The sequence below is a fragment of the Thalassophryne amazonica genome, unplaced genomic scaffold, assembly GCF_902500255.1.
Source record: "Thalassophryne amazonica unplaced genomic scaffold, fThaAma1.1, whole genome shotgun sequence".
NCBI classification, from domain to species: Eukaryota; Metazoa; Chordata; class Actinopteri; order Batrachoidiformes; family Batrachoididae; genus Thalassophryne; species Thalassophryne amazonica.
Window position 1 is genome coordinate 880,321 of NW_022986231.1, and position 18,973 is coordinate 899,293.

Below are 18,973 nucleotides of genomic sequence, written 5' to 3' on the forward strand. Positions count from 1 at the left end.
TAAAGTGTATTCATCAACTCCTCATTAAACACATTTAAAATGTCTCTGTGATCACTTCAACCTCCACTCCTGTAGATGTTGCTGTAGGGCAGGTGAGTTGGTTACCTTTTGGTAGTGAGAGGCAGCTTTTAGCAGCAGACTATCATGTAAATATGTCCCACTTCAGATTCACAGTATGCCCCAAAAAAACTCATTTGTTTAGTAAAATTTATTTTTTAAATAAAGGATGTTTGAATGCATCATTTTAAGATAAAAATATATAAACAGAACACAATGTTATTACATGATGAAATTAAATAACAAAACACAGAACGAGATCTGATTCAAAAAGTCAGTGGCAAAACTTTTTGCCACCAAGAATCTTAACATTTGAAATCAAACTTCTGTTTCAGGCTATGACTGATCAAATGGAACACACTAAAAAACATTTGTTGTCAACTAATAATTAATACTAAAAAGTCATTAATAACTTTTCTGACCCAAACCTATGATGATACATGCAAAGAGAAATCTGACCTTCACATCAGCCAGTTAAACAGCACGCCATCTATTAGACGTTATAATCAGGCATGCACGTAATTGGTACTCACGGTGCTTGTGCATGCTGATACTTAATGATGCGCAGCAAAAAACACAAGGGAAGTGCTTCATAAGAGGAAAGCAATTGACAGACTGTATTCTATTTTTTTTGCACATACAAGCACGATGAGTACCAGTTACAGTGAGGAAAATAAATATTATTTGAACACCCTGCAGTTTTGCAAGTTCTCCCAGTTAGAAATCATGGAGGGGTCTGAAATTTTCATCTTAGGTGCATGTCCACGGTGAGAGACATAATCTTAAAAAATATCCGGAAATCACAATGTATGATTTTTTTATAATTTATTTGTATGTTACAGCTGCAAATAAGTATTTGAACACCTACCAACCAGCAAGAATTCTGGCTCACACAGACCTGTTAATTTTTCTTTAAGAAGCCCTCTTATTCTGCACACTTTACCTGTATTAACTGCACCTGTTTGAACTTGTTAATTGTATACAAAACACCTGTTCACAAACTCAATCAATCTGACCAACCTGTCCACCATAGCCAAGACCAAAGAGCTGTCTAAGGACACCAGGGACAAAACTGTAGACCTGCACAAGGCAGGGATGGACTACAGGACAATAGGCAAGCAGCTTGGTAGAAGACAACAACTGTTGTGATTATTTATTAGAAAGTGGAAGAAACAAAAGATGACTGTCAATCTCCCTCGGTCTGGGATTCCATGCAAGATCTCACTTTGTGGGGTAAGGATGATTCTGAGAAAGCTCAGAACTACACAGGAGGACCTGGTCAATGACCTGAAGAGAGCTGGGACCACAGTCACAAAGATTATATTAGTAACACATGATGCTGTCATAGTTTAAAATCCTGCAGGGCAGCAAGGTCCCCCTGCTCAAGCCAGCACATGTCCAGGCCCGTTTGAAGTTCACCAGTGACCATCTGGATGATCCAGAGGAGGCATGGGAGAAGGTCATGTGATGAGACCAAAATAGAGCTTTTTGGAATCAACTCCACTTACCATGTTTAGAGGATGAGAACAACCCCAAGAAAACCATCCCAACCGTGAAGCATGGGGGTGGAAACATCATATTCTGGGGGTGCTCTTCTGCAAAGGGGACAGGACGACTGCACCGTATTGAAGGGAGGATGGATGGGGTCATGTATTGTGAGATTTTGGCAAACAACCTCCTTCCCTCAATAAGAGCATTGAAGATGGGTCATGGCTGGGTCTTCCAGCATGACAATGACCCCAAACACACAGCCAGGGCAACTAAGGAGGGGCTCCGTAAGAAGCTTTTCAAGGTCCTGGAGTAGCCTGGCCAGTCTCCAGACCTGAACTCAACAGAAAATCTTTGGAGGGAGCTGAAACGCCAAACCTGAAAGATCTAGAGATGATCTGTATGGAGGAGTGGACCAAAATCCCTGCTGCAGTGTGTGCAAAACCTGGTGAAAAACTACAGGAAATGTTTGACCTCTGTAATTGCAAACAAAGGCTACTGTACCAAATATTAACATTGATTTTCACAGGTGTTCAAATACTTATTTGCAGCAGTAACATACAAATAAATTATTTAAAAAAAATCATACATTGTGATTTCCGGATTGTTTTTTAGATTATGTCTCTCACAGTGGACATGCACCTAAGATGAAAATTTCAGACCCCTCCATGATTTCTAAGTGGGAGAACTTGCAAAACCGCAGGGTGTTCAAATACTTATTTTCCTCACTGTATGTGCACACCTGGTTATAATGTCATATACATTTATGTCAACTTGCAAATCCTAAAACTCTTCTGTGATGGACAGCCTTTGAAATTATGAAAATAATCGGACATGTCCAGAGCCGATCAACCGAGATCAGGACAGGCATGGGCTATTGATGGGAATGGGATTCCTTAAGCACATGTCTCACACTGGGCGGCACAGTGGCTTAGTGGTTAGCACTGATGCCTCGCAGCAAGAAGGCTGTGGGAATGCGTCCCGCCATTTCTGTGTGGAGTTTGCATATTCTTCCGTGTCGATGTGGGAGATCACATCAACACGGATGTGATCTCCCACAATCAAAACCATGCTGTGGAACACCTACCAGGGACAACAGAGAGCCGCTGGCTATAATCTGGCTTTTTTACTTCACTGTTGCACTGTCCCTTCACTAACAAATATATAAACAAACAACATCAACCTGTCTTTGTTGTCTCAATCTGTCTCATCAGCACCACCCTAAAAGATATTTTAGGAATCTTTATCAACATTTCATGTTCACATAAACACTGTGAATACCATGATGGTGGGGTGAACTGACATGACCTTTGTTATAACTTAAGGGAAAGAATCTCGAGCTGCAACTTGTATTGGTTTACTTTTTATATGTTATTCAAATATGCTCCCCCCCACCCTTAAAACAATCAAAAACTTTCTAGTCCAAATATATAATGGCTATAAGTGGTGATGCACGATCCACATTTTTTCACTTCCGATCTGATCCAGAGATCTGAATTTGGATAGCTGCCGATACCGATACTCTTCCGATACCAGACCTCTGTTTGCTTTAATATTATTATTATCATTATTGGTGATTTTATATGAGGATATGTTGTATCCCCAGTTATACAGCTTCATGATGAAGTGTTTAGAGGATGATTTTCTTAAAAAGAATACCTGAACTTTCAGCTACAATTTGCCAGAAGGTACATCTAAGATCTAAGATTTGTTGTTTTGGTGAAAGAATTAAGTACTTTTTTTTTCTTTTTTTTTTGATGGTTTCTTGTGGCATTTTGGAAATGCAGAAATATGGTCCTCATTCAAAACTGTACATGTAGTTGTCTGTCTGTAGGTCTGTCTCTCTTGCTCTCTCCAAGAAATTACCTGTTTAGAATGCTGAAACACATGCAAATGTAAAAGAACAAAATATATCTGAATAATGGTATACATGTAAGAAGTGCCATTTTGGGGTCAGTGGCTGAGGTTTTATCTCTCGAACACCAGATGGCATACCCGCCCTGAGTACATATACCGTTTTAACGATGGAGTACATCTCGAAAGTGCCACAAAAACCACCCCCCCCCCAAAAAAAGTATTTAATTTACTCATATTTGGAGTCCGTCTGGGTAAACTGTCACCCCCTTACTCCTGGTTGTGATGAAAAGTTGGTCAGCGACCATCAGTGGTACTCGATGCTCATATGGAACTGGCTGCAAACTGCAGGAAGAAATTTCCTAATGGAGGCATGTCTCATTACTCCGCCATCTCATTGAGACATGCCCCTCTCCCCCTCCAGGGTTCTAGCTCGGACCATTTTAGTGCCGGTGCTGTATTAATGGGATTATTAACCATCAGACAACAAGGTAAAACCTCTTAAACCATTCTAAAGTTAGTTTTAAGCAGAAACAAGGCGATACTCTGTGATGCTTTGAAACGACCAACACGCAGTGAACGCATCAGCTTGCACGTCATGTAACTGCGGCACTCTGATCACTTCTTCCCTTTTTTAAATGAAGAAATAATGCTGAATTTATGTGGAAATGATTGTTGTACAAAAGCTTCAGATATCTGTCGCTGAGACAGATGACTGGAGTGCAGTTTGAAGCAGAAACAAGGTGATAATTGGTGAACTGCAGCTAATGACGCATGCGCAGTGAAGACAGAACAGACCGATTTTTAGGAGGGACCGTTCGGTCTGGGACCCGGTTCAATTATGTGATTGCGGCTCACGGCCGGGGATCCAGGGGCAACACCCCGGCAGGGGTCAAGGGGGTGGAGCCCCCCGAAACTATAGGATTTTATACCTCTAAAAGGTTCATGGGAAGCCCCATTTATCTAATTTTGAATTGTTTTGCACCTTGAAAGCAAGAACAGACAAAAAAAAATTACATTTATGTTGTTATATTTGTAACAGCAAAGTTCTTTTTTGCATGTTTTCTGTCAAAGTCTAAATTAATCAAATAAATAACGTTGAAAAGGTTAAAACACATTATTTGATAGACATAGCATTTGCTCTCTTCTTCAACAATGACACACTGTACCTTTAATCCAGTGAAGCAGGTAGAGGTTTTCTGTTATCTTGACAGTTTTGTTTTTTTCTCTCAACATTTTTAGTGAGACTGCATTACTTTTTTTTTAACAACATAGCCCTTAATTGTCTTGTTTGAACAAGAGCTGAACCTGGACTGATTTGACTGTCAAACCTGCTCTTTTAAACAAGGCACCTGTATGAAAAACATTCTGAATCAGTTTTCACACTTTCCTATTTCATAGAGGCTGTGTGGTGAAGATGATCATGTATGATCATTAAGTTGCTGTGCTGCTTTTAAACAGCATGTAGCATTAAAGTCCACTGTTCACACAAATGATCAGTTAGCTCTCTTTCGCTTTCTCTCTCTCTGTAAAATAAACCACTATTTTCTGAATGTATCATAGCTACACAGACAAGAGCAGCTCGGATTATTTGTTGAAAGATTTTGATGGAGTTTTTTCCAGTTACACAGCGCTGGGCTGCTCTGCTTGGCTGACTGTGAAACATTTCAACATAAACAGAAATGGTTCGTTCGAAAAATCCACAGGTTAGAGCGGAAATTTCAGATCTGTGAATTACTTCGGTCTCGGGAGCCGATACCAATATTGGATCGGATTTGCCCCAACCCTAGCTATAACGACATCTACGCTATAATTTTATTTCTGGATCAATTAAATGGCTTAAAACACATTTGGGCCATATGTTCTGGGCGGTCTGAATTGTTGGCCACACAGAAACAACTTTCCCAATACAATACAGTGTTTGAGAAATATTTTTTGAGCCTACTAGTCAGGACCAGTAGCACCAATTTTGTTAATGGCCCTCCTGTTCTGAGGTAGTGGCCCAAGGTATTTGGAAGCTCAGAGCCTCCCACAGTGAGCTGGCGAGTCTCAGCGTAGCATTAATTATCACATCATGTGCATGCATTCAATCAATATTGTATGTGTAAATCTATGGTATGATAGAATGTTTTCATTTTGTGTTGAATGTATGTAAAGTAATAAACATTTGCATACATGAATCCTCTGCTTTTATGTAAATGTACTGTGCACCTTATACTTCCTTCTGTATTTTTGGCCTTGTGCTTGTCTTATGCAGCCCAAACATTACTCTTGTTACTTTATCAATTGTTGCTGTGTGAGCTCTATAATATCTCAATTTTTTTGGCAAGCATTATATCTATTGCTTCTCAGACTAGTATTAACAAAATTTGATGATCGTTTTAGAAAATCATGTTAAAGTTTCACATCACATACAGATTTTGTAGTAAAATACAACAGTTGATCTCAGCTAACTTTTTATGGGTGTCATATATGGGCATGCAGTGTTGCTATGGTAACTCTTGCTGTGCTTGTGGACCTGCTCTGCTTTCTCTGCGCTGCTCCTGTTAAAATAAAGACGTTCTTTTAAACTGACAGTGTGTGGACAACAGTGATGCCGTTAACACCTTACTTAGTAACACGTTACTCTAATCTGACCGTTTTTCAGTAACAAGTAATCTAACGCAGTGATTCTCAACCGGGTGATCATCAGGGGTGCCGTGGGTATTTTTCATATTCGCGATTATTTTTCGTATTCGCGATTACCGTGAATTATTTATTTTATCCACAAAGCATAAAACGACTCAGAATCTGATGTCAAACGTGCTGCAGCCTCTCTCTCCTCTTAAGGCGGGACAATAACAAGGAGGCTGACGGCCGATTAAAACAGTGCCGTCTCCTTCAAAAGCCGTCTAAAATGCAGAGCTGTTGGTGTGTGTGTCTGTGTGTGCAGACTGTGAGGGAGGGGGTGGGTGAGGGAGATTCCTGAATGCAGGCGCGACACATTCAGTGCGCAGCGAGCGCGGAGCACAGAGTGAACGTTAACAAAACGGAAACGTGAAGCTGCCTTTACTTCTCTCTGAACTTTCTCTAAAGGTGTGATTCTGCCGTTACCGTCCTGTTCACACCATGTGAGCATCGTATGCTGAATTTATGAGATCATGAGATGAAATAAACGGTCAAATATCTTTAAAAACATATTTAAAAAATGAGAATATATGAATGAAATGAGCCACAAAAAAAAACAATGTTCAGACGCAGAGATCACAAAAAGCAGGTGAGAACTCTGAACTTTAACAGCTGTTATTTTCCAAAGGTATTTATTTGTTCAATCTTGAGCTTAATGCAGTGTTTAAGCACAAAACGTGACTGATGAGGAGAAACAATTTCAGAAATGCAACAGAAACAACCACAAATCAGAAAAAGTTGGGACTGTATGTAAAATGAAGATCAAAATAAAAATGTTGCAACATTCCCAGTTTCTCCACTCACAGAAGCCAAACGTTCTTCCAGAGTTGTGTAATTATACTACAATAGTAGAATATAAAGAAGGGGAAAAAAAGAAAAAAAAATAGACGACAATATATTCGTCAATCGCAATTATTTGTCTGACAATTAATCGTCTCCAGAAATTCCTAATCGTGACAGCCCTACTTGAGATCAGAGCGCAAAATGCTTGAGGATTTTCGAAATGCAGTGTTTTCTGTATCTGATTTTCTATTGCAATAACTGGGTTTTGCGCAAAACCAGAGGTAACAGCATTATAATATTATTTTGGTTGGTGGTGTACCGCAGGATTTTGTAAATATATAGTCAATGTGTGTTACTATCAATTTTGCTTTGCGGGTCAATCGCAGCATTAAGCTGGCCAATGAGCAGGACGTCGGGTTCGACTGAACTGGCCACTTTGTGAGCTTTTCATCCACGTTTTCTGCAGCAATTATGCGTTGAAAAAACAGTTGCAGGGGTCAAAATACATTTTTTAAGCTACTTGCATAGGTGCTAGCAACAAAAAGTTACTTGCACCAAAAAAAAGTTACTTGCACAACCAAAAGTCCGTCTTTTATCAACCTTAAACCTCCTCCTCTGATGTGTCAGACTCTTCCTCTCTGGGGAGAGTTTGAGGCGAGAGCAGCAGCGGCAAGACAGTTTTTTTTCCACATGCACGTGTGAGCGAATCCTCCATGAAGATTATTTTATTTATTAACTACACAGATGTGTAATAAAACAAATGGTGACTGGTTTATAACACAATTATGACAGAGTTTCAGGAGAGAGAGAGAGAGAGAGAGAGAGAGAGAGAGAGGAACTACAGAGACCTGAAAGTGTCATTGCAAAATGTTTTGCATGTGGAGAGAATGTGTGCTCATTTTATGATATTGTGTGCACGTTTTATGATATTGTGCGCTTGTTTTATTATATTGTGCACTCGTTTTATGATACTGTGCGCATGTTTCATGATACTGTGCGCTCGTTTTATAATACTGTGTGCACGTTTTATCATATTGTGCGGACGTTTTATTAATTCGTGGACTCAAAGGAAAATGTGCGTACAAATTATCATGGCCAGAAAAAAATATCACTTTAAGTGACCTCTCCCGGTTCCGTAAAGGAACTGCAGCGGACGCCAGTTTTTTTTTTTTTTCACGTGTGTGCGCAAACTAATCGTCAGTGAAGATAATTTTATTAACTACACAGATGTATAATAAAACAAATGGTGACTGGTTTATAACACAATGATGACAGAGTTTGAGGGCAAAGAGAGAGAGAGAGAGGCGAACTGCAGCCAGTTTTTTTTCTTTTCGTTGTTTACATGCGCGTGCAAAAACACAACAAATAGAGCACAGCAACTCGCTCTGTGTGTGAGTCATAAAAATGCAGGGAAGACGAAGACAACACACTGGAAATTGTTTTTTTCCTTATTTATTCCTTTACTGGTTCATTTTACTGGTGCTTATAGTTGATAAAACTTGGATAAAGTTGCTTGCATCAGTGCTAGTGCAGTATAAAATTACGTGCACCGCTCGAATAATACGTGCACAAACTAGCACATGCACGTACTATTTCGAGCCCTGAGATGTGATCTCTGAAAGACCGGTGACAGCAGCACACCTGCAATACATTACAAACTACATTACACTACATTACAAAGAGCACTACAAAGACATTTTTATGTTCTTTTCCCCTTTATTTAAAACTCTGAGCTGCTCTGTGTGTGTCCTCGCACAAAAACAGCTGATCCGCAACGTCTTAACAACTATGTTTCTGTGTAGGCTCTCAGTTGTCCAGGTGGTTTCCATAGTAGAGAAGCTTGAATCTTTGACTGGACTGGGTTACTTGACGTGAGGACGTTTCGCTTCAAATCGCAGAAGCTTCCTCAGCTAAAATTCTTGCTCTGGTAATCTGATTTCCGTCTTGACTCTTGTAGACAAGAATAAACAGAAGCCACAAAAGCTGGAGTTTTAAACCTAACCAGACCCCTCCTACTGAGAGGCAGACTGCTATAGGCTAGTGACTAAACAATAGCTCTAATTAGCACCTATTGTGCTCTAGTTAACACCCTCCTAATGACAGGTTAGCTGTCCCTCCTAATGATGGGACGGACGCCTCTCCCGATGGCTCCCTTGACGACTCTGCTGATGGTAATGAGTCAATCACGTCATCAGGAGAGTCTATGAGGAGTACCATCTTGGTATTCCTCATAGAAGATGTGTGATAACATGCGCAATGTGAGTGTCCAATCGGAATTGGTTCCCCATCACATGGTTTTCCAAAATCCAATCGTAGGGCAGATTTACCTCACGTGATATGGAAAAGATCATTTTCAGGAGTGATATCTTACTAGTTGGCCCGTTTGAATAGCCCCCTAACTGCTCCAATTGCATTTTTGCATTTTTTTGAACTTGAAAATTCTTCTCTGTTATAATGTTAATCAATATGAGGGCAAAGCTTCAGCTTTTAGCTCATACCTTTTTTGTTAAGGGTCCAAAAAAGAACATTTTATTCATTTAAAATAAAATAATAATAATAATAACAATAATAATAATATCGGCTGATTTATTGGCTATCGGCAAATCAGCCAATTTATCGATTATCAGCATTTTTTTTCATCCAAATATCGTTATCAGCATTAGCCTCAAAAAATCCATATCGGTCATGCTCTATCCTGCATGACATTAACCCCAAACACACAGCCAGGGCAACTAAGGAGGGGCGCCGTAAGAAGCTTTTCAAGGTCCTGGAGTGGCCTGGCCTTTGGAGGGAGCTGAAACTCCAAACCTGAAAGATTTGGAGAAGATCTGTATGGAAGAGAGGACCAAAATCCCTGTTGCAGTGTGTGAAAACTTGGTCAAGAACTACAGGAAACATCTGACCTCTGTAATGGCAGACAAATGTTTCTGTACCAACTGTCTGTTTTTCTAGGGGGTCAAATACTTATTTTATGCAATAAAAAGCAAATTAATTATTTAAAAATCATAAAAACGATAAAAATTACAGACCACTCCATTCTTTGTAGGTGGGAAAACCTGCAAGACTGACAGGGGGTCAAATACTTATTTTCCCCACTAACTCCGTCCGCACAAATCCACGGAAACCTCTTGATAACACTGCAGTACATATGCCAGGCCTGTATGTGACGTTGGAATGCTTCCACAAAAAAAACAGAAGAAAACAGTCAAGACAGAAAACTTCAAGCAATATGTATCAAAAATCGAAAATGCACAACAAAACAAATGAGGAACGAATGGGAGGAAAGTGGAGTCAACGTCTGTGACCGAACTGTAAGAAACCGCCTAAAGGAAATGGGATTTACATACAGAAAAGCTAAACGAAAGCCATCATTAACACCTAAACAGAAAAAAAGGTTACAATGGGCTAAGGAAAAACAATCGTGGACTGTGGATGACTGGATGAAAGTCATATTCAGTGATGAATCTCGAATCTGCATTGGGCAAGGTGATGATGCTGGAACTTTGTTTGGTGCCATTCCAATGAGATTTATAAAGATGACTGCATGAAGCGAACATGTAAATTTCCACAGTCATTGATGATATGGGGCTGCATGTCAGGTAAAGGCACTGGGGAGATGGCTGTCATTACATCATCAATAAATGCACAAGTTTACGTTGATATTTTGGACAATTGAAAGGATGTTTGGGGATGATTAAATCATTTTTCAAGATGATAATGCATCTTGCCATAGAGCAAAAACTGTGAAAACATTCCTTGCAAAAAGACAAATAGGGTCAATGTCATGGCCTGCAAATAGTCCGGATCTTAATCCAATTGAAAATCTTTGGTGGAAGTTGAAGAAAATGGTCCATGACAAGGCTCCAACCTGCAAAGCTGATCTGGCAACAGCAATCAGAGAAAGTTGGAGCCAGATTGATGAAGAGTACTGTTTGTCACTCATTAAGTCCATGCCTCAGAGACTGCAAGCTGTTATAAAAGCCAGAGGTGGTGCAACAAAATACTAGTGATGTGTTGGAGCGTTCTTTTGTTTTTCATGATTCTATCATTTTTTCATCAGAATTGAGTGATTCCATATATTTTTTCCCTCTGCTTGGTCTAAAAAAGTAACCGTTACTGACTGCCACAATTTTTTTTCCTGATTTCTTAAAGTGTTTCTTAAAGCCAGAAAGTTGCCATTTGAAATGACTTTAGTTTTGTGTCATGTCTGTAATCTGCTTTTTTTCTACAAAATTAAACAACTGAATGAACATCCTCTGAGGCCGGTGATTCCATAATTTTTCTCATACACACACATATCATTGAGACGTGAGACTGAAAATTAGAAAAAAATTGGAATTGTCTGTTAAAGTCTCCAAGTAGCAGCTTGTTGTTAAAGTGCCAAGTTAAAGTATAAAGTGCAGCGGTGACAAAATCCCGGTCAGTTGTTAAACAGTCTAACAGCTTGGGGAAGGAAGCTGTAGAGCAGTGTGGCAGGCCTGGTTTTAATGCTACAGAAGCGTTTGCCTGGTGGCAGCAGTTAAAGGTGGTTGTGGAGAGGATGTGAGGGGCACCTGACAATGGTCAACTTTTCTATGACTCTGAAATGACACTGACGAAAGACCTGATAAGACTCCACCTTCAGAAACAAAGCACCTCCAGAATCCAACTCCTCAGTCTAATAGATCTGAATGTCCATAAAACCAGTGGTGTACACAGTTCCACTAATCTGCTAACCGATAACACTATGTAACAAATTTTTATTTTTGTTTTGTTCCTGGTTACACAGTGTGTTTTCCTAACCTGTTATGCCTTAAATAAATAGAAAATAGCTGTTATTCCACAGAAACTTTGCTTCTATGATCAGGACAATGATATTTTGAAATTTGTCTGTTTTAAAGAATATTCTCGATTCGCCTTCACTACTACTGAGAAGTCTTCTAGAATATTCTTGAACTGCTAGAACTGTCCAGAAGTTTCTAGAAGTTTCCAGAATTATCTAGAAATTTCAAGAAACTTCTAGAACTTTCTAGAACGTAAAAAAAAAAAAAAAAATCAGAGTTTGTGCTGAATGTAGTCATTTTTCCATAGACTTTAGACATAAGCAGTTGAAATATAACACTTAGAAGCCAGGAACAAAAATTGTGTTACATAGTGTAATTAGCAAAGCTAACATTTTTGTTAGTGGATTACCTTTTCAGCTAACTTTGAAAACCATCAACGTACCAATTAGCTTTCGCTAAATTTAGTTTTGCTATCTTTTAGTCGACTAACATTTTTTTGCTGGCATAGTGAGTAAGGTCCGATGGTCAAAAAAATTGTAAACCCTAAAATCACACGTTCGTTCCTGTCCGTTATATGTTTTGCAGCAACCAGGCAGCTGTGAGGAGCTGAGCTCAACCTGAACCCAGCAGAAGGTACCTGGCTGCCAGGCTGCTACAAAGAAAAAAAAATAATTTACATTCAGAGTGCCCCAGATGTGTGGCAAAAAGCATAAAAAGCAAACTAATTTAAAAACCAAACTAATTCTGGACATTTTATTCATATTAACATTAACGCTGTCATTTTTACAAATTAAAAATATCACAAATATCTTTTAGTTTTAAATTAATTAATTAACACTATCCAGCAGATAGCAGAGTTCTATGGATTTTGACCCAAAACGCATGGAACACCATCATTTCAATGCATCACGCCATTTTGTCGAGTTTCTGCTTAAAACTGCCTAGTTTCTGCTTAATACTGACTTTTTAATGTTTTACCTTTATCATCTGATGTTTAATAATCCCATTAATCCATTTGTTTGCTTTGAGTGAAGAAACTCTGTCTCAGATGTGCTGCTGTGTTCCAAAATGACGCATGTGCAGACGCAAAAGGCGGACAGATTTTTAAGGGGCAGACCGTTCGGTCTGCGACACCGGCCGGACTCTAAATTGACTTGGCAGAGAGCGGAGCAGTGTTTGAAGCCGCGCGAACGGAACGGAGGACGATTCTCATTTCTTGCCTGCAACAAGACAAGAGTCCCAGTTAGTGACTTTAATCTGCACAAAAGTGACTCACAATTGACATATTTAAATGGCTGTGACAGGGGTTAAGAAGCAGACTTTCCGCTTCTGAAAAGCAGTGAAGCAATGAACCAACGAAGCAGCGGACATCTCATGATCCTGGGTGAATATTTTTACTGCTCAAAGTGAAATTGGGCCTCTAACCTTTCTGGCTCCGCTCACGCAGCAACAGGTTTGTTCTCAACAGTGCCGCTGAGTGTCAGGCACACGCACACGGCTGATCAGAGTCCCCAAATCTCACATTCAGCTCCCAAGGCCTTAATTCATGGCTGTGAAATGAAAATTGTGAAATCCGAGGAAAATTTGCAGTGGGTCCAGGAGCCGGGGTCTCGGGCCCCGTGGGATCCCAGAAATCAAATTACTTTTTTATGATACATTTTCAGCACATCCTGGAACAAAAAAATCTCAAAATTAGTGCACATTTAAATGACCCTGTACATAACCTTTCATTTGAACCGTCAATGATCATGTTGAAATAACAGAATATGACGTGGAAGTAGGACTTGGAATGATTTTCCGTTTAATTGTAAACCAAATGATGCATCAACTCAGAACAATTAAACTACATGAAATTCATGAAGACTGAAAAGACTGTTAAAGCATTTCAAAAACCACAGCTAAAGCTTGGAGAATATTTTGAAAATCATGGTAAAATATCAATAACATACCTTATAGCAAAAAAGCAACATATAGGCACTTGGACATTCTTTCAAAGTTGTTTAAATGGCCTTCTGCTTGCAATCAGAAAAAAGGGCACCAAAAATGCAACAAAATGACAGCTCATTTGTCAAAATCGGATAAATAACACCAGAGATAGAGATTTGAAGGGGTCATTTTCGTGCCCTATTTTCTAAGCTTATTTACATTACAATAGAGGAAAAAATTGTGTCAAATAATAGGAATTTCTGGCTGAAAGGAAAGGTAGATTATATCTCATTATATCTCATTGACACTTAATAGGTGTTCTGTGTCTTATGACCTGAGGGGAGCAGCAATGCACTGACTGCGCCTAGCTTGCCAACAACCAAGAAGAAGAAGAATCAGAGGGTATCACTTCAATACGTCATAGTTCCGATCGACCAATCAGAAAGCAGTAACCATAAACCAGTGAGCCAGCCTGCCCAAAATATGCTCAACAAAATAAATCCCCAATCAATCCTTCATAATGAAGCAAAACTGAAATAAAATCCTCACGAAAATAACATTTTAAGATATCGATAAACTTATCTGAAGCATTTATTGGCTGAAAAATGTGCAGATGTTCATGTATAGAACAATTATTTTCCGGGCATAGCGAGTAGACGACAACATATTTTCAGCGGGAGGTCGCTACCATGGCTACCGGCGGGGATCCAAAATATTAGTGCGGAGGCACAGATTCATATGATACTTCGCTATAATGATGTTTATTACATAAACTAGACCAAGCAAAGGTATTTAATCACCAAGGAAGTCACGCAGGTGGTGAATTTAACATGGGAACTCCACGTTCGATTTGGAAATCAGGCACATTTCAGAAATCTGAATGGATTTTTACCAGACAAAGTGCGTAAGAATTCGCAGGTCTCCTACATCAAAATAGCGGCATTTCCGGTAGAATTCATGCAGAACCAGCCTCTCCAATCCGCATTTTGCGAATGATACGAACCGCGAGCTTGAAAATTTGATGATGTCATCACGCGAGGCTAAATTGCTGGCTGACGCGGCTGATGTCCAAGTGCCTACAACATATTCTTGTGTAAATTCATGTAAATCCATTCAAAGCCACAGTGTCTTTTTCCCATGAAAAAAGTCTAGATTAATTAAAAAAAAGCCACATAATCTTGTCTGAAATTCTGTTTGAACAGCACAATGTTTTATTTTCCAGAAAGAGAAAAATTCTTACCGTGTTTCCTGATGACACAGTTCACTTTCCTGTTTCATCTGTGTTCATGAAGCCAGCGACAATTCCACGGATTCTTGTCCTTAGACTTTTTTAAACAATCTTTTCGCCATCTTCTCTCTGACGTCGGCCCACGACACAGACATGCTGCACAATTCTTTTAAAAACTTTAGAGCTCTAAAGGTTTGCGATGTACACATGCTATGTTTAGCTTAAGCGTCGCGTAGGAGCCACACAGCGTCGCCACAGCAACCAACCAGTCCTGCTTTACGACAACTGTTGCAACAGCCAGGCTTTTTTCTCCTTGAAACACAGCGGATCTGAAGACACTGATTTGTATCTGTAACACACAGATGAGTGTCCACAGACTTGCACGATGTCGTAAAAAAAAGAGACTGCGATAGACATTTTAAAAACTCAGTGATGATCATAATTACAGAGTTAAACACTAACAACACCCCCCCTCCCCCACCCACCCATGATGCAATCTGCAGAATTTCGCGGATCCACAGTTTTCACAGCCCTGTTAATTTAACCAGGTTAGACCCACTGAGACCAAGATCTCTTTTACAAGGGAGACCTGGACAATTATAAAGTTTCCAATCCACCTAACCTGCAAAACTTTAAATGTGGGAGGAAACCGGAGCACCCGGAGAGAACCCACACAAACACAGGGTGAACATACAAACTCCACACAGAAAGGTGGGAATCAATCCCATGGCCTTCTTGCTGTGAGGCAACAGTACTAAGCCACCAAGCTGCCAAATATTCTGCACAGCTCCATGTTCTGAACTCAAGTGATGAGAGGGTCTGATTCTGAGTTTCTGCACTCTGAAGCTACTTTAAGAAAATAATCATCTGCACTCAATTTGATGTTTGGACAGATCTAAACCATGTCCACCTCCTTTCAATCAGCAATTTATTATATCAGTTTTTGGACTTTTTAAATCCATTTCATATCACAATATGATGAGTATGTTTTTTCCCTAAAGTTAACAGCAGAAAAAATTTCAGCCTTAAAAATAAATAAATACTAAAATTATAAAGATCTGATGTACTTCAACGTCAATACAGAGGGCCAAAATTCCTCCAAAGCAATTTAAGTTTATTTTATTATTACAGTTTTCAGCAAGAGACAAACTGGCAAAAAGTAACTAGATGTTTTACAGCAGCTAAAGACATCTTGAACATAAGAACAGATAATTTCATTCATTGACCATCGACCCTCCAAACTGAGCATCTTTCTCTGTCACACTCGTTTCAGTAAAATCAGTACCTTGCCCCAGAAACGCTAAAACTAAAGTATATAAGTATGAAATTTAGTGTGATGTTTACTGGGGAAAAACAACATTATGTAAAAGTATGAGGCAAATGGGAGACAGTCGACAAAATTTCCTGAAATCTGGTGAGGTGAAGCTGCAGCACTTACACACACTGCTGTTTACTTCAGCCTCTACAACAGAAACAGGGCATGTCTTGATCCACACTGTGAGTGAGTGAGTGAGTGAGTGAGTGAGTGAGTGAGTGAGTGAGTGAGTGAGTGAGTGAGTGAGTGACACAGAGACACAGTATGAAGGGGGAATTGGCTCAGTGTCACTTTGAAGATTCTATCAGCATGTGTAACATTAACCCACACAATCCACACAAACACCTCGAGAGACACACACACACACACACACACACACACACACACACACACACACACACACACACACACACACACACACACACACACACACACACACACAAGGAATTGTCTGTTGCCACAGTAACCGCAGGCAGCAGCCAGCACATCCTTGTGTCATCAGCCACAGAGAGCAAAAAGCAGAGATACGACACGAGACCAGACAGCAAGAGTCACAATGAGAAAAGCATCTGATTAAGACATGATTCAAGCAGCAAAAAACACATTTTTTTTCTGCTAGAGCAAATACATGAGCTTGATGATGAGTCAATCAAAGGTCCTGCTGAGCCAATATGTAGAAACAATCTAATGGTCTGAGCCTTTTCTTTCCATTTTATGTTCCATACAACGATGTCATTTTTACGTTCTGATTTTGCACAAGTCTAAATTCTGCTCCAGCAACTTGAAACACAACAGAAAGACTGACGTGACATCTTGATGGACCAGCCCCACCTGCCTGGATGGTTTCTAGTTGAGACCAAAGCAGCGTGATGTGCTTTCCCACGGTCCAACTCCAGATCACGACACATGGTCTTGGTCAGGTTCAACCAATGCAACGCAACTCTGAGCACATGTTTTTGATGTCAGTTCTGTTTACAGCCAAACGATGAACATCAAACCCCGAAACACTGAGCAGGTGAAGACACGTTTTTATCTTGACTGATTCATTTAGAACTCATAAACGTAAATGGACGCAAAATTAAAATCTTAAAAGACTTGAGGGTGCTTCTGTGATATATGTGAGAGAAATCTCAAACGAGGTGCATCAGGCATAAATGATGCTTTCAGCAAGAAAATGTAGTGTTGGGAATTCCTCGCTCGAGCACTCGCGGCTTTCTTGACTGAGCAACGAATGCACAGACAACACGCAGAGAGCCACGAGTCAGCGAGCATGAGCTGTCTGATGAATCATATCACAACGAACACAACGTCCGAACAAAAAACAAATATCACCAGTCTCATCACTCAGCTCCAGTTGGAGGTGTTCCTTCTGCAGGTGAGCGCGGAGCTGCTGCGTGGAGAGGGAGAGGTCACGGGCGTGTAGAAGGAGAGGTCACGGGCCTGTGACCTCTTCCTCGTCACGCCTCAGGACTGGGGGCGTGTACCCGAGTCAATTAATGAGGTCATTAGCAGCACTAAGAGTGATTTTGCAGACATAACACAAAGTTAAAAGTTGTATCATGGTGACGTGGAACAAATAATGTTTATTTATTTATTTATTTTTACAGAGAGCTAGGTGAATGCACAGAATGGCAGCATTTGACCCTGGAACACAGGTAAACCACAGCCTGGCGCGGACTGGCCAGTGTCATGCCAAAGTAGTTATCCCCGTCAGAATTTGTACCTGGGAGTATGCACTCAGTCAGCGCAGCGTCTTTTTTTGGACTGAGTTTAAAAAATGTAACAACATCTTGAATGGATGCTGTGAATTGAAAACCCACATTTTAAAGGTACCAAGTGCGGGAGGGCTGGAGGTTTACACCAAACCCATGCCAAAATGTGCACCAGCGTCGCATTAACATGGCGCGACATGGATCATATGTGGCTTGACGTAGATCATATGCGGCGACACGAGCCACTCGAGGTTGGACGGGGATCAAATGACAGGTCTGTCGTGGCTCACGAGAGGCACACAGAGGCAACTTAGTAGCAGATATGCGACAGCTTAAAACGTGGGTCATTCTTTAAATAATTGCTGACACACCGATGTGTGGCTCATTAGTCATGGCTTATTATTCGGTGGGCCCGAGGCTTAACATTCCACGAGTTCCATAACCAAATGTCAGTCTGTGTGGACATTTGCCCCGTCCACTGGAAAAAAAGGAGCGCACCAGAACCTCTACAGCAGGGGTGCCCAAGTTCGGTCCTTGAGAGCTACCTTCCTGACACTCTTAGTTGTCTCGCTGTTCCAACACACCTAAATCCAATGAAAGACCCGTTAGCAGACTTTTAATGAGCCTTTACAACATCTTAATTATACCTTAACTAGTGACATTCCATAAACACCTGTCCTGCATCATTGGTCTGTCATCTCTGGGGTGCACGTTTTGTGATGTACAAAAACGTGACATACTCTGTAGCAGGAAACAATAAGTGAGTGTACACATGCAACAAGCCGGTGACAATACGAGGTCTGTTAGAAAAGTATCGGACCTTTTTATTTTTTTCAAAAACCTGATGGATTTGAATCACGTGTGCTTGCATGAGCCAACCTTGAACCTTCGTGCGCATGCGTGATTTTTTTCACACCTGTTGGTTGCGTCATTTGATGACGCCTCACAGGACATGTTGTGGCATGTCCACCTCGTCCACAATTTCTCAGATAGTCACACGACTGAAAAGCCACCGAAAGCCATCTGAATCTTCCGAATGGTGCAAGATCTGGGCATGTCAGGGCATGTCCTGTGAGACTTCAACACGGAGCTGCTTTTGCTGCGCCACCAGCGTCGTGCCGATGAATTTCGCCGCCGCCTTTTCATGGCAAAATCTTTCACAGTGGAATGTGCTGAAAAA

At 40.4% G+C, this 18,973-nt stretch overlaps 1 protein-coding gene across 1 annotated transcript in view; it reads right to left on the reverse strand.

Moving 5' to 3' along the window:
• Positions 1–18,973, reverse strand: part of jmjd1cb (jumonji domain containing 1Cb) — a 651,485-nt gene that overhangs the window by 426,290 nt on the left and 206,222 nt on the right. The gene's annotated exons all lie outside the window — the stretch shown is intronic.